This window comes from Gorilla gorilla, chromosome 14, assembly GCF_029281585.2.
Source record: "Gorilla gorilla gorilla isolate KB3781 chromosome 14, NHGRI_mGorGor1-v2.1_pri, whole genome shotgun sequence".
Classification (NCBI taxonomy): Eukaryota; Metazoa; Chordata; class Mammalia; order Primates; family Hominidae; genus Gorilla; species Gorilla gorilla.
Window position 1 is genome coordinate 76,299,285 of NC_073238.2, and position 26,055 is coordinate 76,325,339.

The 26,055-nt window shown below is 33.0% G+C and overlaps 1 pseudogene; it reads right to left on the reverse strand.

The window, feature by feature from the left end:
- Positions 1-23,621: 23,621 nt before the first annotated feature.
- LOC115930501 (uncharacterized) lies at positions 23,622-23,746 on the reverse strand (annotated as a pseudogene).
- Between the last annotated feature and the right edge of the window lie 2,309 nt (positions 23,747-26,055).

Below are 26,055 nucleotides of genomic sequence, written 5' to 3' on the forward strand. Positions count from 1 at the left end.
GAAAATTTCTCCACAGTGGTTGATTTTGTTGTTTAATCACCATTTTATTTATTATATTATTTTACTTTAATTCCAGCCTTCTTATTTCCCTTTTTGATTGTGCCAGTGATATTAGCTCCTTGGAAGTTTATTTCTGCTATGTTCTGAATGTTACTTCAGGAGTTCCAGTCTAAAGACTTTTTTTTTTCTGTAGCTCATACAATGATTTTTATAATCCCATACTCTCCTATATTAAATTCTGATTAAAATATCTAGAGTGGTTTTGGGTTTTTCACTAAACTAGATTTTTTTTTTTGTTTCTTAATAAAATAAATTAAAGTTATTGTAGAAACATGTCTCAACATGTTGCCCAGGCTGATCTCCAACTCCTGGTCTCAAGCAATCTTCCTGCCTTGGCCTCCCAAAGCACTGGGATTACAGACGTGAGCCACCACACCTGGCCTAACTTGCATGTTTTTGAGTGGTGACATTTGGTCTCCTAAGAACTTCAGTCTTTCGTTTCCTGTTTCTCTCTCTCTTTCTAATTGAGTGAGACTTTTCTTTGAGTTACATTTAAACCCAGAGAGGTGGAGAACCAGGACAGGACCCAAAGGAGAGAGAACATTGAACTCAATTGCCATCAACATACTTCAGGAGAGCTCTAGGTTAAAGGGACAGAGAACAGGAGACCTGAAGATTTTATTGCAGTCATCTACCTATCTTTAAAAAATGGGGAAGGGGGCAGAATGATATGGGAGAAGTATATGTCAATGAATGCTTTGATTTTTGCTTAAGCATTCAGGTTCACATATGCGTAGAACCAGAGCATGGCACAGAGACCAGGAATATGGAACTTTCCTGCAAATGCTTTCCCCTCCACTACCAAATGCAAATTAACTGATTATTGATTTTTTAAATACTATTTATAATATTGGAGTTGGCTTATTTAAAAATTTATGATTTGTCATTTTTTCTCTCTTTTTCTCCTCTCTCATTCTTTTCTTCAAGCTAAGGGTGATTAGATGGCTTCTTTTATTGTTTTTCTGAGTATAAAAAATAGGATAGAATGCTTAGAAAATACAACATGTGTCAACAAAAGCTATTTTTAAAAATGACCAGGAATGTAACATCCAAATGAAAACTACCCTGAATCTTTGGTATTCACTGTCTTTTGACTTTTTTTTTTCCTACCTTTTCTGTATGCCAAACATGCACAAGCATGCAAAATTATTCTTGTAAAATTAAATTTGTATACTGAATTTTTAACTTAATAACATTACATAAGCATTTTATTATATCATTTTCTTCAAACATATGTTTTCTAACAGCTAAATAATATTGAACTTTGTGTAATGAATATTACCCGTCTAATAGTTTTCAAAGAGAAGAACACTTAGGCTAATTTTTTCTTCATAAAAACAGGATAGCGGATTTTATAGTACATAAAATTCTGATCTCATCTCTAAATGTTCCCTTAGGAAAATCTTTCAAGTTGAATTACCAAATTAAAATGTATAAAATTTAAAATGTTTAATTTATAGTGCTAAATTTTCTTCAGAAATGTCATAATATTTTACATAAATGGCTAACAAAAATAGTGCAGTATAAAAGCACACATTTCATCAAATCCTCCACAATCATGGGCATTATAATTCTTTATTAATATAATGAATTTATATGTAAAAATGTTGTTACATAGTTTTATTATTTCATATTTTCTGGATTTTTAGTGCAGTTAAATTTTATGAATTTAAATTTTGCCTCTGACATTTGGCTATTTAAATCATATGCCCATTTTTATTGGTATTTTTTCTTATTCCTTTAAAATACTGGTGTTCTTTATATAGTCAGGTTATTTAAGCTGATATTTTTATACATGTGAAAATATTTCTCCTGATTTCTACTTTAATTTTCTTATATAATTATTATCAGTATATAGGCTATTTTAATTTTTATTACATGCTATCAGTTTTATTTATAACTTCTAAATTTACTTTAATGTAAACATTTAAAATTGAACAAGAGATAAACATTTGCTTATCTATTCAACTAGCATATTTGAGGTTTTACTTACCTTTTAAATCCATCTAGCATTTATTTTATTGTATGTTGACAGGTAAATGACCTACTCTTGGCATTATGTTTTGAATATTTTATCCTTTGTTCAAGGTTTTAAAATTTGAGCTGTCTGAAATTTTTTTCTCATATATTTTCCTGTTTATCTATGATTCCACTGCCATTTTGCCATTTTAAATTTTGTCCTTCAAAAAATGTTTTGAATGGTTATCTTTACAAGCTCTTATTCACCTTCTTTTTCCCCACTATTTTGTTTTTATCAAATGTCTATTCAACAGAAAGAAATTTAACTTCATATATAATTTGAGAATTTGCATTAAAAATCAGAATTTGATATTGTAATTACCAATTTTATGATAAAATACTTTGCATCCAATAAGATTATTTTGTTATTTCTCATACTGGAAATAATTGGATTGTTCTTCCACCTCCACCCCTCTTCCTTTTTTATCTATAAATATGTTGGACTCTGATCTATTGTCAAACCAACAATTTCATGTGTTCATTAACAGTAATTGTTGATGAAATGCTGATTTACAGGTTTATATCTTGACAGCTAGTTTTGTGTCCATTAATAAAGGCAACATGCTTCAGATACCTGTAACTATATTAAATCATAAAACAAGATTATGCGTAGACCTCAGAATTCTGAGTTGAAAAAAGCAGAAAGAATTCTGATTCTAACCACTTTGTGACAAATTTGAAAGCATTAAAGAAGAGCAATAGGATCTCAGGATACCCAGGAGTACTGGAAAATCCAGTCTAAAAGCTGCTTTACCAGAAATCCTCTCTTAATCACGTCATTGTTCTGCTCCCTCAGGAATTATTGTGGCCATTGTTGGGCCTCAACTTCCTTCTCTTCAGTTTCCATAAAAAATCTTTAATTCAATCACTTATTCATTTTTTGTTAAATATTTATGAAGGCCTACTATTCTAAACATAGAAGATACATTATATAAGACAAAGTCCTAACTTCATATTGAGTGGTCAGAGAACTTTTCGGTGAGGAGAGCAAAACCAAAATGTCATGGAGAAAGAACATTCATAACTTAGGGGAAAGCAGTACAAAGCTCTAGGGCAGAAACACATTGAGAGCATTTACTTAACAGAAAGAAGACCAGTGTTAATAGAATATAATTAGAGATGGCAAACATGACATGAGAAAAGGTGAAAGAGGAGAAATACATCACATCATATCATATTATGTAAGTGTTAGGGGAGGGATTGTAGGTTTTCTAAACCCAGAAGTGACAAGATCTAAATTATGGTCTCCTAAATGTCTTCAGCCTTACTAGATAAGGTCTCTTATTTTAGTAATATGTATTTTTAATGTTCCTTTACTACCTGCCATGCAATTCATAAATTTTATAATCTATGCACAAGTATAATATTCAAAATAAATTAATACAGTGCTTCTGCTGCTAAATAAGGAAGGAATGAAATTTAAAATAATATATACCCAAACGTGAAAATAATATCATGAAATCACTAGTCAGATGCTTGCATTTACCTATATTAATCTGTCCAAATTTAAAAGAGCTAAGAAGATTAGGTACCACTACATTAAAGAATTAATGAAAAATAGAATAAGTAGAGTTGTGGGTGCTAGGATGAGCAATCACAGGCTAAAGTGATTTTTATATAAAAAGAGAAAGTGAGACATTTGTGGGGGGATATGAATAATCTTGAGATAGAAATAACATTATAAGGTAAAATATAATGTTTTGAAATGAAAAAAATGATTTGTCTTGCAAATGAGTAGTATAATTCTGTTGAACAAAATTAAGGCTGTTGAAGCAGAAATAATTTGGCAAAGGTTTATTGGAAGCCAAATGTGAGGATCAACCTGAGAAGACACACCAACAAAGTTGAGCATGCTCCAAAGTCTGTTACAAGTTGGAATGCTTTTAGAGGAAAGTTTAGGGGAAAAGAAGGGGACTCATTTCAAAGGTTATTGTTTTTTTTTCTGTTTTTTTTTTTATAAATTTGAGAATACAATACAGAGGCTACAATCATTGGTTTCAGATGACAACATACAGGCTAAAATGTTTTACCTGCAAGAAAATTAGTAAAACTTCATGATTCAGAAATATATCAGTGTCCTTTTCAATATCAGTGGTATATTAGTCAGTACATCAACAGTTTGAGGAACTCATAGTAAGATTCCAGGGACTCATTCACAATAAGACTCTTACTTGGGGACAGTCTATAAACCATGAATCATAAGACCTTCCCCACACAGTTATTTTGGAAGTCTGATAGATGTGACCTGTATATTATCAGTTTCAAAACATATTTATACGTTGTCATTTATCAGGTATATGTTTTGCAAATACAGTTGGCCTCTGCATCTGCAGATGCTGAACCTGTCATTTTATGTACAGAACTTGAGCATCAACTGAGTTTGGTGTCCTTGGGGATCACGGAACCAATCTCCTACAGTTGTAGAAAAATAACTGTATTTTCTCCCAGTTTGTGGCTTCTCATGCTTTCTTATTTTCTCAACAGCCTCATTCTAGAACTTTTGTAGTTTTGTGTTTTACATTAGGGTCTATGATCCTATTTTGATTAACTTTCTGTGAAAGGAGTAAGGCCAGTTCCTAGATTTCTGTGTGTGTGTGTGTGTGCGCGCACACACACACACACACAGTGGACATTATATTGTTCCATCAGTATTTGTTTAAAGGATTATACTCTCCCCATTTAATTGTCTTTGCTCCTTTTTCAGTAATCAGTTGACTCTATTTGTGTGGATATATTTCTGTCCTCCAGTTTTTTTCTGCGGATCTATTTGTCCATTATTTTATCAACTCCCACTGACTTGAATACTGCAGCTTTATAGTAAGACTTGAAGTTGTGTGGTGTCAATTCCCTTACATTTTTTTTCTCCTTTAATACTGTGTTGGCTATTCTGGATTTTTTGTTTTTTCATCAAACTTTAAAATCATTATGTCAATATCTTAAAATAGTAATTTGCTGAAATTTTGACTGGCATTTCACTGAATCTATAGATCAATTTGAAAAGAACTGACATCTAAACAAGATTGAGTCTTCTTATCCAAGAACATGGTCTATTTCTTTATTCATTTAGATTTTATTTTCTTACTTTCATTAGAGTTTTGTGGTTTTCATATATATTTTAAGGTATTTTGTTAGGTTTATTCCTAAGTAATTGATTTTTTGTGCTAATGTAAATAGCATGGTACTTTAAACTCCAATAAGATTGTAATTGACTTTTGTATATTAATCTTGTATCTTGCAAACTTGTTATAATTGCTTATTAGATCCAGGAGATTCTTTTTGATCATGCCTTTGGAATATTCTATATAGACAATCATGTCTTCTATTAATAAAGACAGTTTTATTTCTCCTAATGTGTCTGTTTTTGGTCTTATTGCATTAGCTAGGATGTCCAGCATAATGTTAAATAAGAATGGTAAGGCAGGAGCTTTGCCTTGTTCCTGATCTTACTGGGAAAATATCTAGTTTCCCTTCATTAAATATATTGCTTTAGGTTTGTTTGCAGATGTTCTTTTTCATGTTAAGAAAGTGCCTTTCTTCCTACATTGCTGAGATTTGTAATTATGAATAGTTGTTAAATTTGGTCAAATACTTGTTCTGTATCAATTGATATGATCATATCATGATTTTTTTCCTTTAGCTACTAACATGAATTATGTTGATTTCTGAATGTTGAACCAACCATGCATATGAATATAAATCCCATTTTGCTATGGCATATGATTATTTTTAAACATTGTTAGATTTGATTTACTAATATTTTGTTCAGAATTTAGCATCTATGTTGATGAGAGATATTAATCTATAGTTTTCTTGTAATATATTTATCTGGTTTTGGTGTTAGTGTAATGCCAGTTGTATAAAATGAGTTAGAAAATGTTCTGTTTCTATTTTCTGGAAGAGATTGTAAATAATTGGTATCATTTTTATAAGATTATTCTTTATTTGTATACATCTATGGGATGCAAGTGTAATTTTGTTAACATGGATAAATGGCATAGTGGTGAAGTCAAGGCTCTCAGGGTGTCATACCGAGTATCATACACTATACCCATTAAATAATTTCTCATCATCCACTCCCATCCTGCTCCCCTCCCTTCTGAGTCTCCACTATTATTCCACATGCTACATCCATGTGTACACATTATTTAGCTCCCACTTATGAGTGAGAATATTATTTGTCTTTTTGTGTCTGAGTTGTTTACTTAAGATAATGGTCTCTAGTTCCATCCATGTTGCTGCAAAAGACATGATTGCATTCTTTTTTATGGCTGCATAGTATTCCATTATATGTGTATACTACATTTTATTTATCCAGTCATCCATTGAGGGACACTGAAGTTGATTCCATATCTCTATTGTGAATAGTTACATGATAAACCCACAAATGCAGGTATCTTTTTAATATAATGATGTCTTTTATTTGGGTATATACCTAGTAGTAGGATTGCTGGATCAAATGGTAGTTCTATTTTTAGTTCTTTGGGAAATCTCCATATTGTTTTCCATAGAGGTTGGACTAATTTATATTTCTGCCCACAGTATATAAGCATTCTCTTTTCTCCACATCCTCACTGTTTGTTATTGTTTGACTTTTTAATAATATTAATTTGACTGGTATAGGATGATACCTCCTTGTTGTTTTAATTTGCATTTCTCTAATGTTAAGCATTATTTTTTAATATGCCTGTTGGCCACTTGTATGTCTTCTTTTAAAAAACATGTATACATATGGCTCAGTTGTGGCAGGGAGAAAGGACTGGGAGAGGTTGGTTAAAAGATACAAAGTTACCATTAGACAAATATAATAAGTTTTGGTTCTCTATTATACAGTAGGGTAGCAAATAATCTACTGTACATTTTAAGATACCTAGAAGAGTAGATTTTGAATGTTAACAGTATAAATAAATAATAAGTTTTCAAAGTAATAGAGGTAGTAATTATTCTGATTTGATCATTATACATGCATTGAAATATGTACAATCATGTGTTAATTATAAATGAATAATTAAAAATAAAATCAAAAGCTTTTAGTTTCATTAGTTTTTCCTCCTGTTTTCTTGCTTCAAGTTTATTTTGGCTATTATATTTCAATTTATTCTATTCTGTCTGCTTGAGGCTAATGTTGCTCCTCTTTTTCTAGTTTATTGAAATGTAAAGTTACATTATTGATTTTAGATTTTTCTTTTCTAAACATGCATTTAAAGCTATAAATTTTTTTCAAAATTGCCTTTGATGAATTCCACAAATGTTAAGTTGTATTCTTGTTTGTATTTAGTTCAAACTATTTTTAATTTTTCTTGAGATTTCTTCTTTGACTCACGTTATGTAGAAGTGTGTTGTTCAATATTAAAATATTTTTGAATTTTCCAAATATCCATACCCATCAGTTACTGATGTCTCATTTAATTACATTGTCATCTGAGAGCATACTTGAATTATTTATATTCTTTTAATTCTCTGTGGTGTGTTTTATGACCCAAGATGTGGCCTATTGTGGTGAATGTTTCATGTGACCTTAACAAGAAAATGTATTCTGCAGTTGCATGGAGTAAATGTCAATTAGAGCCAGGTGATTGATGATGATTTTTAGTTCAACTATATCCTTACTGATTTTCTACGTGTTGGATCTGTCAATTACTAATAGAGATATCTTGAAGTCTCTAAATATAATGGTGGACTTTTTATTCCTCCCTGTGATTCTCTTAGTTTTTTGCTTCACTTATTTTGATGCTCTAGTTTTAGAGACACTTTATAGATTGGCTCATCTTGGAAAACTGACCCTTTTATCATTATGCAATACCCTTCTTTATCCGTGATAATTTCCTTGCTCTGCTGTCTCCTTTTCTGAAATACAGGTTGAGTATACCTTATCAAAATATTTAGGACTGGAAGTGTTTTTGATTTTAGGTGATTTTGGATTTTGGAATATTTGCATATACATAATGAGACATATTGGAATGACAACCAAGTCTAAACATGAAACTCATTTATACTTTGTATATACTTTATACACATAGCCTAAAGGTAAATTTTAGATAACATTTTAAATTGTTTTGTCAAAGAAAAAATATTTTAATTGTGGCCCATCACATGAGGTCAGGTGTGGAACTTTTTACTTCTGACATCATGTTTGCCTTCAAAAATTTCAGATTTGGGAGTATTTCAGATTTTAGATTTTGGGATTAAGGATGCTCAAGCTGTATAGCTACTCCAGCTTTCTTTTATTGTGTGTAATAATGGTGTATATTTTTCCATCCCTTTGCTTTTCATCTATCTGTGTACTTATTTTTAAAATGTTATAGACACTATCTATTTGGGTCTTTGATCACTCTGTGGTCAGCCTCAATCTTTCAATTGGTGTATACAGACCATTCACATTTAAAGTGATTATCAACACAGTTGAATTATTATCTACTATATTTGTAAATGTTTTCTATTCATTGCACTTATCCTTTATTAATCTCATTTTCCTACTTTCTCTGGTTTTAGTTGAGCATTTTATATGATATCATTTTTTCCCCTCTCTTGATATATTAGGTAGTTCATTTAAAAAAATTTTTGTGGTTGCCCTAGGGTTTGTAGTATTAATTTACACTAATCTAAGTCTACTTTCAAAAAGGACTATTCCACTTCACATGCAGTCAAGGTGTCTTCTACCAGAGTATTATATGGCTGGCTTTTATTAATTTTACTTGTTCATAAATAAAAATCGTTCAATATTGCAAACCAGCAGTTATCTATTAGATCAATTAAGGAAAAAATTAGAATATTTTACAACAGTTTTATTTATTACCTATTTAAAGTCCTGTCTTTCTTTACAAGTTTCTGGTCTACATGAATTTCCATCCATGTCTTTAAAAAAAATTCTTGGCCGGGTGTGGTGGCTCACGCCTGTAATCCCAGCACTTTGGGAGGCTGAGGTGGGTGGATCACCTGAGGTCAGAAGTTCAAGACCAGCCTGGCCAACATGGAGAAACCCTGTCTCTACTAAAAATACAAAAATTTGCAGGGCATGGTGGCACACATCTGTAATCCCAGTTGCTCAGGAGGCTGAGACAGGACAATTGCTTGAACCTGGAGGCAGAGGTTGCAATGAACCAAGATTACACCACTGCAACTCCAGTCTGGGTGTCACCCTATCTCAAAAAAATAAAAAATTATTTTCCTATTTCTTACAAGGCACATCTACTGGTGACAAATTATCTATATTTTTATTTACCTGAAAAAATATTTATTTCTTCTTCATTTTTGAAAGATAATTTTGCTGGACACAGTAATATAGTAGATTGGTGCTTTTCACCCCAACCCTTTAAATATTTTACTCCATTCTCTTCTTTGCCTGATTTCTGAAAATAATTCTACTGCAATTCTCATCCTTAATCCTGTAAAGGTTTCTGGAAAAAGGTGAGAGGTTTTGTTGTTTATTTGTTTTCCCTTCTCTGTCTTCTTTAAAGATTGTCTCTTTGGCTTTTGTTGTCTGTGAATTGTGATATGTCTAGGTATAGATTTTTTTGGTATGTATTCTGCTTGGCATTTTCTGACTTTTGACTTTCCTGGGTGTGTGGTTTGGTGCCTGTAAGCAATTTTGGAAAATTTCTAGCTGTTATTTTTTTCAAATATTTTGTCTAATTCCATCATGTGTATGTATGATACAACTTTTGTAGTTGTCTCTTCTTGGATATTCTGTTCCAAATTTTTATTTTTTATTCTCTTTGCATTCAGTTGAGAAGTTTTTGACCTGTCTTCAAGCTCACTGATTTTTGTTTCAACTGTGTCCAGTCTGTTTGTGTGCCCATCAAAACATTATTTATTTGGTACAATTTTTAATTTTTAAATTTCTCTTTGATTTTTTTCTTAAAGTTGCCATCTCTTTTCATGTACTACCCATCTTTTCTTGTATATTGTCCACTTTTTCCATTAGGGCTCTTAGCATATTATATTTTAAAATCCCAGTCTGATAATTCTAAAATCTATGCCTTATTTGATTCTGCTTCTAATGCTTGCCATATGTCTTCAGATTGTCTTGTTATCTTGCCTTTCAGGATACTTGATCATTTTTTGTTGCAAGCCATACATGATGTATTGGGTAATAGAGACTGAAGTAAATATGCATTTAGCATAAGATTTTATGTTTATCTTGGTGAGTTAAGCACTCCATGTTTATTGTAATTGTAAATGTCCGAGACTTAAATTTCCTCTATTGTTTTTGCTTGTGTGTCCCCTGCTGTCTTTGGATTTGACTAGACACCCTCTCTTACATGGAATCTGTGTCTTGCAGTTCTCTCACTTGTGAGCCACCGTTTCATTCAGTAGACCAGCATTGGCTATAGCAGTGAGCTTCTGCTCCCAGTAAGGTGTATTTCTCTGTATCCACTTGCCTCAGCAGTTTTTAATATAGCAGGTTGCCCTGTGTTTTAATTTGTGTATGCATCCAAGAAGAGCTGTCGCTCAACTTGTTGAGCTTTTGTCTTGTAATGAGAATGAGAGTAATGATCTTTGTATATTGGGGCTCTTTGTATCTTGGAGTTGAAATGAGAAGTCTCCACATACACATATATTTTTTAAATGGATCACTCTGTCAATCACTATTACAAGTTTATAGACACTTAAAAGTATTTTTAAAATAAAACCATCCCAAAGTTGAATAATATCTTTCTCAACTGGCGTCTTTGTCTTAATTTTAGTTGATTTTGCTAAATATACATACTAAAAATTCTAACAAGGTTAATTTTTGTATTGACAGGTCTAATGATCATTTCTTCACTTTGAATACATACTATTTATTTTATTGTAATATATGGGGAAAACATCTAGTTTTACAAAGATATCTGAAGGGTATAATCATTACTATTTTAATGGATATAATTTAATTGATTAAAATATTTATAATATTTCAAAAAAGGGAATAAATTCACTATGGTCTGGATGTGTTCCCCAAAATTTATGTGTTAAAAAGTTAAATTCCAGTGCAACAGTGATAGGAGATGGGGCCTTTTGGGAGGTGTTTGGGTCACAAGGACTCTGTCTTAATTAATAGATTAATGCTGCCATAAAAAGGGAAAGGGGCTTTCAGGAGTGGGTCTTCTCTTCTGCCATGTGAGGACATGACATTCCTCCCCTCATGGAAGATGCAGGGTTCAAGGTGCCATCTTGGAAGCAGAAGAACAGCATTTAATCTGTCTGTTCCTTGATTTTGTTCTCAGCCTCCAGAACTGTGAGAAGCAAATTTCTGTCCTTTGTAACTTATCCATTCTGTGGTATTCTGTGATAGCCATACAAAACGGACTAGTATAAAGCCTATTAAAATGATTTTCTTCAGATAATCCTTTTCTATGTGGGATAATATATTTAAATTTATCATGTTACTACACAGTTGAGGAATGATGACCTATTAACCAAGCCATTCTTTTTAATTCCATTGAAACACTCTATTGATTTGTAAAGTTCTTCTCTGAGATTTTTGACACCTAAATATTGGTCTATAAACAACACAGGAAATTTCTAAAATGCCTGATGCTCTTTTCTTTTTTCTTTCTGAATACTGGCTATAAACATATGCAATGAATTGCCTACAATTGGTGTTCTCTGAGCTGTAATGGAAAATATACTTTTTAAGGAAATATTTTAAGATATAAATATTAACAAATATTTTTACTTACTGATAGTAATGTTGAATATGATACTACTCCTAATTCTTTTTCCTACCATAAGAACTTTACATAAGTAATTAGTTTTAACACTAATTGCTTTATTGTTTTTTATTCATTTATTAAATATAGAACAATTATTGTGTGTTAGCTAGAACTAATGTAAGAAAGAAAATAGATACATTTACTCTCTTCATTGAACTTACTTTCCATCAGAGTAAATAAATTACATGACACTTCAGAAATTATGTCCTATGGAGAAAAATTAAAAAGATGAGGAAGATAGAAGATGCAAGGAGAGTCACAGCAGACAGAGCAACTGACCGAAGCCTTGAAAGGAGAAGAGGGAGGTATTATCTAAAGGAAGTATCTAAAGGAAGGATCCCTCAGGAAGGAAAAAAAAGTCAAGCCCAAAAGCTTCAAGGTGACCTATTGAGTTCAAAGACAGCGGTGTAACAATTTGAATGTCTACCAGATGAAGTCAGAGAGGATTTCTGAAGCTTCAGGTAAAATCTTGTGCTTGACCTTTACTATAAGTAAGATGAAGAGGATTATGAACAGAAGAGTGACATGGTCTGGGAATTAGTTTACAGATAATTACTGTGTTGAGAATAGAGTATAGCATCGAGGTGGCAAGGGTAGAAGTAGAAATACTAATTATGAGTGTACTAAAATTGTCAGGGTGACTTAGACCAATGTGGTACCAGTGGAGTAAGAAGTGGTCAGATTCTGAATACAAATACATATACATATACATATACATATACATATACATATACATATACATATACATATACATATACGTATTTTAAGCCATGAGGCTATATGAGAAGACTAAATGAGTAATTATACAAAGAGAGAAGAGAAGAGAAAAAAGTTCTGGGTCCTGGGCAGCCAAAGAGCATGGACAACATTTTAAGAGAATTTATCTGTCAAAGAGAGGAGAAAAATGTGGCAGAAGCTATATGGAAAAGTGACTTCAAGACACATCATTAAAAAGATGGATATAATAACAAGACATTTGCAAATGGATTTGTTCTTTACTCACTGGCAGTGGAAATTTTTCTTGATTGCTTTTAATCATACAGACGATTTGTAACATTTTCACTTCATGAATTTTTTTTTTGAAACAGTGGTATTGCCAGTGGAAATTTTATTTAAAAATTTTTTTGGCCCTTTATTCCTTTATACTTATAGCCTCTTTTTTTAAAAAAACAACAACAACAAAACAAACAAAAACAAACAAACAAACAAAAACGGAGTCTCACTCTGTCACCAGGCTGGAGTGCAGTGGTGCGATCTCGGCTCACCACAAACTCCACCTCCCGGGTTCAAGTGATTCTCCTGCCTCAGATTCTCCAGTAGCTGGGTTCAAGCAATTCTCCTGGCTCAGCCTCCTAAGTAGCTGGGACAACAGGCGTGCGCCACCATGCTCAGCTAGTTTTTGTATTTTTAGTAGAGACAGGGTTTCACCATGTTGGCCAGGATGGTCTCGATCTCTTGACCTCGTGATCCGCCCGCCTTGGCCTCCCAAAGTGCTGGGATTACAGGCATGAGCCACCAGACCCAGCCTCATAGCCTCTTACAGGAATGGTTTTATTATTTTCATGGTAGTGTGTGGTTTCTTAGTTTTTAATAATTTGTACTATGAAGCAAAAACAAAAACGGGACGTTATGTACTAAATAAAAAACATTATAAACATCACATTAATGATATTACAAACTTTACATTTAATACAAACTTTAAATTTATTCTGTAAAATATCTTTTTCAGTTTACTAGCAGTGTTCCTTGGCAAATTCTTTAGTACTGAAGATGTCTGCTTCAATAGAAAAACGAAACTGTGTTGCCACAGGGTAATTGCCAATTTATTAACAATATTAAACAACTCAGTTTCAATGTTCAATTGAGTATTGTTGATACTTTTCAACTTGTTTTACCTTGTGAAATAATTACTAAAGTAGAATATTAATATGTATTTAGAATTATAATAAATGTAACAGATATAAAAGTACATTTATACAGGCATGTTTTATTGGTGTATCATTAGCATGTGTATTGACATCATTAGGGTACTCCTGTCAGCAATACATTTTTTTACAATCACGATTAATTCTTGTTTTATTTTGAATACAGCAAAATACAACTTTCCTTGATTTACACCATAGTTACATTTATGTAAAATTAAATGATATCAAAACTATTTGCATATAATATTTGGTGTATTAAAACTACACAAAAAAACCACTTTTGGCTTTATGTAAAATACACTTGTGCTCTTATCTAGATAAATAAAAACACATTATTCAAAGTATGTTAATTTCTGGAAGGACGATATTTTCCTGTGTAGAACTGAGCTCTGTGATCTAACACTGCTGCCTCTCATTCACTAACTTTTACTAGCGAACCCCAATCATTGTGTAAACTGCCTTTGCAAATTTCCAAAATGCCCCTCTAGTGTGAAGCATTTGAAATCAAAACCACTGACTCATTCTTTGTCTCCTACAATTAGTTATCTGAATACCATCACGAAAAATTATACAAAAAAGCAACTCTCCTAATTTGTTAATCTACCTAAAATATGTTAACAGTTTCTCATTATTCTTAAGATAAACATTTAACTCTTCAAATCCATGAACCGGTCTGAACCTCACAAATGCTGTAGCCTTTCATGCTTGTTCCCTCTGGCTGTATTTACTCAATTTCAAAATCTCTTATCTCTCAAGTAAAATTCTACCAGATGGTCTCTGCATATGCTAGTCCTTCTGCTGGAATGGTCTCTGCTTCTTCTTTTACATAGTCAACTCCTACTCATCTTTTAGTTTTTAGTTTAATTATTATTTTCCTGGAAAGGCTTTCCTGAACTCAGTGCCTTGATAATTTCCCTAATTTATATTGTATCATGGTTCCACATTCCTCTTATTTATAGCCTTATTCACCAGTTGTGTACTTATATTTATACGAGGCATTTCTTGATTATTGTATTTCATAACAAGTTTGGAGTGACCACATCTGTTATTATTTATCCAAGGCTTGACATGCTAACACCTTGTAGTTTTTAAAAATAAATATACATTGATAAGCTATAAAATTCATGATGAAAGAAGGTATGTAACAATCCAAGAGACTGAGTCATAAAAAATGACAAAAACTATCACCAGTTCAAAAAAATATATGAAAGTCATTCCTGATATAAAGAAGATGCTGTGTGGAGGAGTAGAAATCAAGACATTTTGACGTAAGAACAAATAATGCAATATAGCAAGAATGATGATGTAGGGATATGGAGACTGAAAAGCTTACAGGTTTGTGATAAGAAACCATGAATAGCTTTAATGAAGGGATAACATCACATTATAAGTCAGAAATATCACTCCAATTGTAAGAAATCAACTGAAACATAGCATGTCTAGATGTAGAGAAATAACTTATCCATCTACTAGAATATTCCAAGAGAATAAATTAAGGCTGAGACTAAAAAATTTTCACTAAGTTTTGGGGGATGGTGCAGAGATCTTAGGATGGTTATCTGCAAGCTGAATTTTTGACTTTCAGGGCTTCCTTTCCTTTTATGTCTTGTAAGAGAGGTAAATATTCATATTCACTAAAAAAATCACATTGTTAGTCCAAGTCATTCTACACAGGGAATTATAAACTCAATTTCGAGTTTCATATTTATGTGAAAAACTTATAATAAGACCCTAACTGACACAAAAGAAAAGCAATCAAATTATCTTTCAACTGACGCATATAAACTGGAAATGAAGGGTACATAGCAAGATCCTGTTCCACGTAGCATATAAAAAAGTTATTTAGAGAAAATTAAATTGAAGTATATTCAGTATAATGTTAATTGATAGAAAATGTCAACTCAAGTTGCTCATAATAGTTAGAGATGAGCAAATGATTCAAAGTAATTTGGGTTATGATGATATTGATCACTCAAATTTTTTCACTTCAATTCACTTTACACTGTGTCCTTGGGAATGCAGTAAAATAATAATAAAAAGAAGTAATTTAAAACATACTTAATCAAGTCTTTATTTTAGATGTTCTGGATTTCTTTTGACCTTATTAGGAGGAAATATACTTACCGTAATCTTTTAAAAGTTAATAAAGGTACTACTGTGAATTCTGCAAAAAAGAGATGATTTTTATATGCTGATCTACCTTCAGCTTTTCTTTTCCTTAATGAAAATTATAACATGTAATGCAAAAAAACCATAAAAATAAAGATCTACTATATATATGTATTATACATTAAATCTATATAATGGGCATCAAGGGTAGCCTGAATACTAAGATGTTCATTAAGTTCAGCATTTCATACTGATCCTAACATAGTCTTCAAGATACTGACAAAAAAACAAAAAATTCCATCAAGACAAAAATGCCTGAAAATGAATCTTTTAGTAGAGTTGTAGGAAAAGCAATAATGATTAAAATACTTTACACTTTAGTAAAGTCATAGTAGCTGACCCATAAAGGCAGCATGCAAAATGAGTGAGTTAAAAATATATCTGTTGTTGAACGTTTGCTATTGCAGCAAAGCTAACTAATAGGCCCAGTGAGAGGTGGTGTAAAGGGAGGGAGTAGAGAGTGTATTTCAGGCAGAAGAAAAGGAAAATATCAAAACTCAAGGCTATGAGACCTTTAATGTTTGAAGAACTAAAAGACAATTAAGATAGATACAAATCTAGTACAGAAGTTGGTGTTGATTAAGGAGCATTTGCCTGAAGTGGTAAGTAGTAGTAATTGCTTAACTATTTCATAAAGTTTTTGAAATAAGAAACACTGTATCAAAAGTTTTGAAGTAAATAAAATAGCCAGATTACATAATGCTAGGTAAATAATTTCCAAGAGGGGTACAAACTTAAATACAGACAGGCTATTACAGTAATCTGGATGGACCTAAAGGAGAAAATCAATACTCAAAATAGAGAAAAATTGACAGATTTAAGGGAGTAGAGCATTTAGAAACTACATGTCTTGGTATTTGAGGTGAAATAAGTGAAGGAGAAAGGAGTCAAGGATGATGTAAATCCTTGACTCTCCGATTTCTGTTAGATAAATGTTGCTGTCTAAAAAACAATGGAGAGAAATGGAAAGATAATTTTGAGGGTGGAAGGACAAAGGTTATGAGTTCAGTTTTAAATGGGTTAGTTTTGTGCCACATGTATGTCCATAGTGAGATAATTTTTATGTATGGTCTGAAACTCAGGAGAAAGATATGGGAGTAAATATGTAGTTAGAATCTATTAGCCCATGAATGATAACAGGCATGAATGCAACATGCTAGAGAGTATAAGCAGAGGAAAAGAAAATAATAAGTGTTAAGGACATGGTTCTTATAACATGAGCATTTGGGAAAAGACAGAGTAAAACCTTCTGTGAAACAAACAAAAAGTGTCTGATCCGCTAGTGTAGAATGAAAAAAAATACAGTATTATGGTAGTTAAGTAAATAACAAGGCAAATGGTATATTCAGTGCCTCAAAATGATATTGAAATATCAAATATAATAGGGGAAACAAAAGGGCCATTGCTTTTTATTATAAAATAAGGCTTATGTAAGTGATGCAGAGAAAAATTATGGGTGGGTGTAGAAGTAGGAAATTAAGACTAGAGGACTGTGATTTGATAAAATATTTAAGTAAAATTGGCTCTAAAGAGAACCAAGCCTCTTGCCAGTTTACATACTAGGAAAGTCTTTTTCAAGAACCTGGGAGGCACCACTTTGCCCCAGTATCTCATCCTCTGTGAAAAAGTAGGAGCCTAGCTTTAAGAAACACCATTTAGCAAATCAGATGGCCCAATCACATTCATGAATCTCCTGCCTGATGTTCTTCAGTATTTTCCTCTATCTCATCCCAGCGCTTAGGGACCCTCATGCCTTTTGTTTCTGCAGAGTTAACTTCAATTCTCTCCTCTATTTTAACAGGCTTAAATAAAGTTTTCCTAGCCTATATTAACACTCTCTGGCCCTTTTTTTCTTTGACAATTTAATTAGGAAATTAGAAGATGCAGATAAAAAAACTATTAGAAAAATAAAATATAATATTAAAATAAAAAATAATAAAAAATAAAAAAATAGAAAAATTCCTAAGGAAACAAAGAAATCTAAGGATGAAAACAATTGGAGTTACACAGATTTATTAGCGCACTTATCTCTACAGTCTTACAATACATTAAACATTATAATATCTATCGCAGATATGAAGAAGTCAGATAGCTGGATTTATCTAGGATTGGTAAGTTGCATTTCAGAGGAGACAAAATAAAAATAATAAATAAATTAGAAGGCTTTGGCAAGATAATGGTTAAAGTAATAGGCCCTGGTAATTCTGTCGAAGGAATGAAAATAGGAAGGTTATGTTAGTGAGGGAGGTATTAAAGCAACCACATCTGTATTGGATCTCGGAATTACTAGGATCTTCTGCAATTGAAGTAATTAAGTAAGAATGCTGGAAAGATAGAAGGTTGGTTCCTCCCAAGTCTAAAAATCCTATGATTTTTTTTTTAAAAAATTCTTAAATCTGGTTGCTATTTTCAAACGCTTCATGAATTCTTAACTCTCTTTATGCTGTTGAGTGTGTGTTTTTTATGTTTTATTTTATTTTGTTGCGTGTGCTTTTGATTACTAAACAAGATGGTTTATGACTCAAGCAGTTTTACTCCTAGTAAATTGTTCCCTTTGACAATTTCATTGCTGCCCTAATCCTTTTCATTGCAATATCATGTACAAATTTAGCAATGTCTTTTGGTAGCTCAGCACACTGCTGTCTTTCAGTTATTACTTCTTCTTTTATTTATTTAGAGAAAAAAATACATATTTTTTGCTCTTGCTGGAGTTTGCCTAAATCTTTGCCTGATTTTTTCTTCTCTTGTAGTGTTGTGGTAACTTTTTCTTTCTTTCTTTTTTTATTTTTTATTTTTTTGAGACAGAGTCTCGCTCTGTCACCCAGGCTGGAGTGCAGTGGCATGATCTTGGCTCACTTCAACCTCTGCCTCCCAGGTTCAAGCGATTCTCGTGCTTGGCCTCCCAAGTAGCTGGGACTGCAGGCACATGCCATCACGGCCGGTAATTTTTTTGTATTTCTAGTAGAAACAGCGTTTTGCCATGTTGCCCAGGTTGGTCTCAAACTTCTGAGCTCCGGCAATCTGCCCGCCATGGCCTCCCAAAGTGCTAGGATTACAGGCATGAGTCACTGCTCCCGGTGATGTTTTGGTAATTTTTAAAGAGGACACAAATAGGTAATTTTTATAAGCTTGATCAATGCTGTCAATGGTCTTGTTACTGTTTATATTATTTGTTTTCTGTGATTTTGTAGCCAGTAGTGATGAAGATAATTTACTTCTACGATTCAGTAAACATACCATATTTTCTTTATTTCATCCACCATTGATGTGCACCTAGGTTGATTCCATTTTTGCTATTATAAATAGTGCTGTGATGAACATATGAGTGCAAGTCTTTTTGGTAGAATGATTTGTTTTCTTTGGGCATATACCCAGTAATGAGATTGCTGGGTTGAATGGTAGTTCCATTTTAAGTTCTTTGAGAAATCTCCAAATTGTTTTCCACAGTGGCTGAACCAATTTGCATTCCCACCAACAGTGTAGGATAAATAAAAAATTAAGCATTCCCTTTTCTCCACAGCCTTACCAACATTTGTTGTATATTGACTTTTTAATAGTAGCCACTCTGACTGATGTTAGATGGTATCTCATTGTGGTCTTGATTAGAATTTCTCTGATAGTTAGTGACGATAAGCATTTTTTCACATGTCTGTTGGCCATGTGTATGTCTTCTTTTGAGAAGTGTCTGTTCATGTCTTTTGCCCAAACACCATGGAATACTATGCAGCCACAAAAATGAATGAAATGCTGATCTTTGCAGCAACATAGATGCAGTTAGAGGCCATTTTCCTAAGCAAATTAACACAGGAACAGAAAACCAAATACAGTATGTTCTCACTTATAAATGGGAGCTAAACATTGGCTATTCATGGACATAAAGATGAGGGACTACTATAGTGGTGGGAGAAGAGAGGTGGGGGTAAATGTTGAAAAACTGTTGGGCAATATTCCCAGTACCTGGTGATGGGATTATTTATACCACAGACCTCGACATCGTGCAATATACCCAGGAACCAACTTGCACATGTACATCCTGAATCTGAAATACAAGTTAAAAAAGAGAAAAGAAATTGAGAAAATAACCCGACATGAAAAAAAAAAGAAAGAAACACAATCCCTAATCTAGTAAATATAATGAACTCAAATTTTCAACAAGCAATACAGTTGGTCCTCCACATTTGCAGGTTCCACATCCATGAATTCAACAAACTGTGAATCAAAAATATTTGGAAAAAAATAAAAATATGACAATAAAAATAATACAATACAAATAATACAAATTTGAAAATACAACTATTTCCATAGTGTTCACCTTGTACTAGTTCTTATCAGAAATCTGGAGATGATTTAAAGTATGCAGGAGGATATGCATAGGTTATATGCAAATATTACACTGTTTTATATGAGACTTGAGCATCTGCAGATTTTATGTGTGGGGGTCATGGAAACAATCCCTCATGCGTACTCAAGAATGACTGTATTGTTGTATTTTTTCAGTGAAAATCTGCCATATATGCTTATACCAAAATAACTGTGGGATGTGGGAGTGAGCAAGCAGCAGTTTGGTTTTGATTGCCCAGAAGGCTGCTCTCAAAAGTCTTAGTCAATTTCACAGCAAAGACAGGACAATGACAATTATTTATTGGCAAAATTTGCAAGCCCAGATTTAGCTTTTCAAGTTGAAGGCACATTATAAATCTAAGGAATTAAACAATGTCTCATAATAACTCACACAAGCAAAGTCTCACCTCTGATCATACACCTAAACCAGGGAAAAGTATAGCATCTAGGCAAGGTAGAATTTTTAAACCTCCAACCTCCTGAGAATAGTAAGTTTGGTAAAATCTCTCAGCAATTATAACTAGCCATTTAGTTTGCAAGGCTTAATACAAAATAAAAATCATGGATTTTTTCCATTAGTAATGTATGGTAAAATGTGACAATAAAGATAACAAAATTGTTAGCTTTTTTCTCATTTTCTACAAACTTTAAATTTGTTACATTTTTAATTTGCTAACTAATGTTATTCTAAGTAATGAAAAAATTAAAGTTTTACTTTATTGCCATGAAGTTTGCTGTTCATCTTTACATGGTATAATGTCAGTTTCAAAATGCAAATATAAGAACATTTCACTCAGTTATGGAATCAAGGAAATTCCACTATTTCTATTTTGTAGCTCATATATGCATATGTATTTTGTTATTACCAGAAGAGTGAAAATGCTGCAGGAAACTAACTCAACTGTCTTACTTTGTGCTGTGCCCACACACTACCAACACTCCACAGTCTGCTTACTGATGAAATAAAAGGGCCCAGAGAAAAGGATTGTCCTTTTGAGAAGGAAATCTCAATCGTATTCAGTGTAATTCACTGGCTAATACAGGAAAGTAACATGAGTAAGAAAGTTTATGATATCGTTTCTTATTGTTTGTGTTTCTTAGAACATCTTTGCCTTCTTTCCGCATTCAAAGAAAGTTGTGGTTCAAATAGAAAGTGTGCCATCTCAGGGCTGTTGGGCTGTCAGCATTCCCATTCTCCATGTTCAGGCATAGACATAACTCTGTTATTTTGAATAATACTCATTTTGACTCTCACTGAACTCCCAAGCATTGTGGTTCCACTGGAATTCTGTGCTCATGGGGCATTGAAAACATTGTAGGTAAATGAGTGGTAATTAATAATGGTAGAACATCATATTATGCTTCTCTCTCTACCAACATGAATTCTCCATCACCCCTTTGGCCTTCACTTACAAAATCCAAGTTCAAAGATAAACGTGTTCAGAATTTCAAGACGGCGAAAGCAAATAATTAAACAAACCCCAGCCCCTCTGAATGTGTGGCCATGTGCATGCCTATAAAGCCCCCTTGCTAGAAGCAGGTAATAAAAGGCTGCCTAATGAGTTAGAGACAAAATTCCCTACCAGAAGCCCCCAGTGATCAGAAGGGCATTCTCTGGTATCTTCTTTCTTTTGCTCTTGTAAAACCTTCTCAGGATCTTTGTCGTTACTTGGGAAGCTAACCCAGGTTATTTGACAACCTGAATCCTTGCCTCCATACTCTCACGTAGCGTGTATCCCTCCCATCCTACAGGTCCTAACTCCATTATGACCTCCTTAGTGAGGTGTCTCAATAAAGGAACCGACTTCTCCCCTATTATCTTTGTTTTTATCAAAATTGTACTATTGTTCAATCTTCACCACAACCCAATGTCAGAACACTTCAGTTACCCCAAAACTTTGCCTGGCAATCATGCATCTACCCTCCCACACACCCTCAGCCTTATACTGCCTTTGATCTTTCTTTCCATCACTGTAAATTTGCCTTTTTTGGACAATTTAAATAATTTGAATTAAACAATATATAGTTTTTTGCATCTGACTTCTTTCACTTAGCCTAATTTTGAGGTTTATCTATGTTGCAGAAGGTATCAGTTGTTGCTCTTTTTTTTTGAATTGTTTTATCATTTTGTTTTATTTTATTTTCTAAGTTCCAGGTGTATGTGCAGGATGTGTAGGTTTGTCACATACGTAAACGTGTGCCTTGGTGGTTTGCTGCCACCTATCAACCCATCACCTAGGTATTAAGCCCAGCATACATTAGCTCTTTTTCCTAATGCTCCTCCCCTGTTGCACTCCTCCAACAGGTCCCAGTGTGTGTTATTCCCCTCCGTTTCCATGTGTTCTCATTGTTCAGCTTATAAGTAAGAACCTGCAGTGTTTGGCTTTCTGTTCCTGTGTTCGTTTGCTGAGGTTAATGGCTTCCACCTTCATCTTTGTCCCTGCAGAGGACATGATCTCACTCCTGTTTATGGCTGCATAGTATCCCATCATATATATATATATATACCACATTTTCTTTATCCAGTCTATCATTGATTGGCATTTGGGTTGATTCCATGTCTTTGCTATTGTGAACTGTGCTGCAATGAACATATGTGTGCATGTATCTTTATTACAGAATGATTTATATTCCTTTGGGTTTAGACCTGGTAATGGAATTGCTGGGTCACATGGTATTTCTGGTTCTAAATCTTTGAGGAATCACCACACTGTCTTCCACAATGGTTGAACTAATTGACATTCCCACCAACAGTGTAAAACCATTCCTATTTCTCTGCAATCTCGCCAGCATCTGTTGTCTCTTGACATTTTAACTTAAACTCCTTTATTTAAAACAAAACATTTTGCACAGAAACAGTTTCAACCATTGTTTCCCTTTTGCAACTACTTCAGCTTTTATACTTTATCTTAGCCAAAGGCCAAGAAGCAATACTTCATCTTTTTAATCCTGTATAGTAAGACAGCACTAACCATTCATAGGCATGCTTTTTACTTCTTTTCCCCTTAGACCCTCTTCCTCTTCCTGTTTCCCTTTCTGTCCTCTTCTCTCATCCTTCTTTCTTCCCCTCTATTCTCCTCCCAACTCCACTTCTTAAAATCTTATTTCCTCCTGTCTTTTCCCTTCTCCCTCCCTTTTTTAAAAGCATACCTGCCATATCATACTTGATGATATGTTTTGAGGAAAGAAAATATAATGAATTCTGTCAACTAAAATGATGACAGAGGACCTTTATGAAATTGTCTCAATTTTGTAAGCATGCTCTTTTTTTATTATTATACTTTAAGTTCTGGGGTACACGAGCAGAATATGCAGTTTTGTTACATGGGTATACACATGCCATGGTGGTTTGCTGCACCCATCAACCTGTCACCTACATTAGGTATTTCTCCTAATGCTATCCCTCCCTTAGTGCCCCACCCCCCTACAGGCCCCAGTGTGTGATATTCCCCTCCGTGTCCATGTGTTCTGGTGCTCTACACCTTCAGAGAAGCTTCTCTAGTAACAAACTACAGAAATGATCCCTGAAAGTATAGTCTTGTCTCTTGACATTTTAATAATCGCCATTCTGACTGGCACGAAATGGTATCTCATTGTGGTTTTGATTTGCCTTGCTGTAATAATCAGTGGTGTTGAGCCTTTTTTTCATATGTTCGTTGGTCATATGTATGTCTTTTCTTGAAAATTGTCTGTTCATGTTTTTTCCCCATTTTTTAATGGGGTTGTTTCTTTCTTGTAAATTTGCTTAAGTTCCTTGTAGATTCTGGATGTTACACCTTTGTCAGACAGATTGCAAAATTTTTCTCCCATTCTCTAGGTTGTCCATTCACTCTGATGATAGTTTCTTGTGCTGTGAGGAAGCTTTTTAGTTTAATTAGATCCCATTTGTCAATGTTTTCTTTTGCTGCAATTGCTTTTGGAGATTTCGCCATAAAATCTTTGCCCATGCTAATGTCCTGAATAGTATTGCCTAGATTTTCTTCTAGGGTTGCTATAGTTTGGGGCTTTACATTTAAGTCTTTAATACATCTTGAGTTAATTTTTTGTATAGGTAGAGGGAAGGGGTCCAGTTTCCATTTTCTGCATATGGATAGCCAGTTCTCTCAGCACCATTTGTTAAGTAGGGAATCCTTTCCCCATTGCTTGTTTTGCCAGGTTTGTAGAAGATCAGATGGCTGTAGATGTGTGGTTTTATTTCTGAGTTCTTTATTCTGTTTCTTTGGTCTATTTGCCTGTTTTTGTACCAGTACCATGCTGTTTTTGTTACTGTAGTCTTATAGTGTAGTTTAAAGTCAGGTAGTATGATGCCCAAAAGGAGCTTTGGACAATCCTAAGCAAAAGAACAAAGCTGGAGGCATCAGTTGTTACTTTGTATTGCTGAAAAGTATCTCCTTATATGGATATACCACAGTTGTTTATCCATTCATTCGTTTTTTATTGGTCATCTGGATTTTTTCCAGTTTTTGGATATAAAAATGCTGTTACAAATACTGTGCACATACCTGCATGAGTATGGTTTTTTACTTTTGAGTAAATTCCTAGTAGTGTAACTGTTGTGTCAAATGGTAAATTTATGTTTAACATTTAAGAACTTGCCAAAATGTTTCCCAAAGCAACTATACCATTTTATATTCTCACCAATAATATGTGATGGTCCTGACTTCTCTACATCCTTGAAAACACATTATTGCCTGTCTCTAATTATAGCCATTTAGTGGCATATAGTGACATCTCATTGGAGTTTTAATTTGCATTTCTCTAAAAATGTTGAATGTTTTAACGTGTTTATTAGCTATTGATTTTTTTTGGTAAAATATCTATTTAAATTTTTCCTATTTTAAAACTGAGTTGTTTTCATAGTTTTAGTGTTATGAAATTCTTTATACATTCTGATTAAGTTCTTTATCAGACATATGAAAATACTTTTCCTCAGTGTGGCCTGTCTTCATTTTCTTAATGGAGTCTTTTGAATAATATTTATTTTGATAATTTCAAATTTATCATTTTTGATGGAACATGCTTTTGATGTCATATGTTAGAGCTTGTAGCCTAATTTATGGTCACAAAATTTTCTCCTGTATTGTTTTGTATATGTTTTAGGTCTGTGTTTCATTGTTTATTATGGTATGGGTTAAAAGTATAAATTCAGTCTGTTTTAATGTGAACATTTACTTGAACACACAATTTATTGAAAAGACTATTTTCCACAGTTAAGTATTTTGAAACATTTGTTGAAAAATCAATAAAAGCAATGGTTTATTTCTGGATCTCAATTCTATTACACTGATCTATATGTCTATCTTTATGCCAGTACCACATACTGCATTTATTGCTATAGTTTCATAGTAAGTTTTGAAATCAAGATGTTTAAGTCCTCCAGCTTTGTTCTTCCTTTACAATATTGTTTTTTGCTATTCTAAGTGCACTGGATTTCTATATAAATATGAGCATCAACTTGGCAGATTTTAAAAGGAGACTGAGGAGACTGCTGGATTTTTGTAGGAAGGGGAAAAATTAAAATTAAATATGAAAATTGTCATCTTGATAATATTGTGTCTTCCAGTTTAGGAACATGGAATGTTTCTTCATTTATTTAAATATTTAATTTCAGCAATGTTTTGTGGTTCTGATTGTAGACTTACAATTTTTTGTTAAATTTATGCATTTTTCTTTCCTTTTTGGAGCTAGTGTGAGTGGAATTGCTACCGCAATTTTTTTGCTGTTTTCTTGTTACTGGGTTATAGAAATACAATTTATTTTCATACTAATTTTGAATCTTTCAATCTTACCAAACTTGTTTTTTGGAACTAATAGTTATTTTTGGATTCCTTGATATAATATTTCTTCAT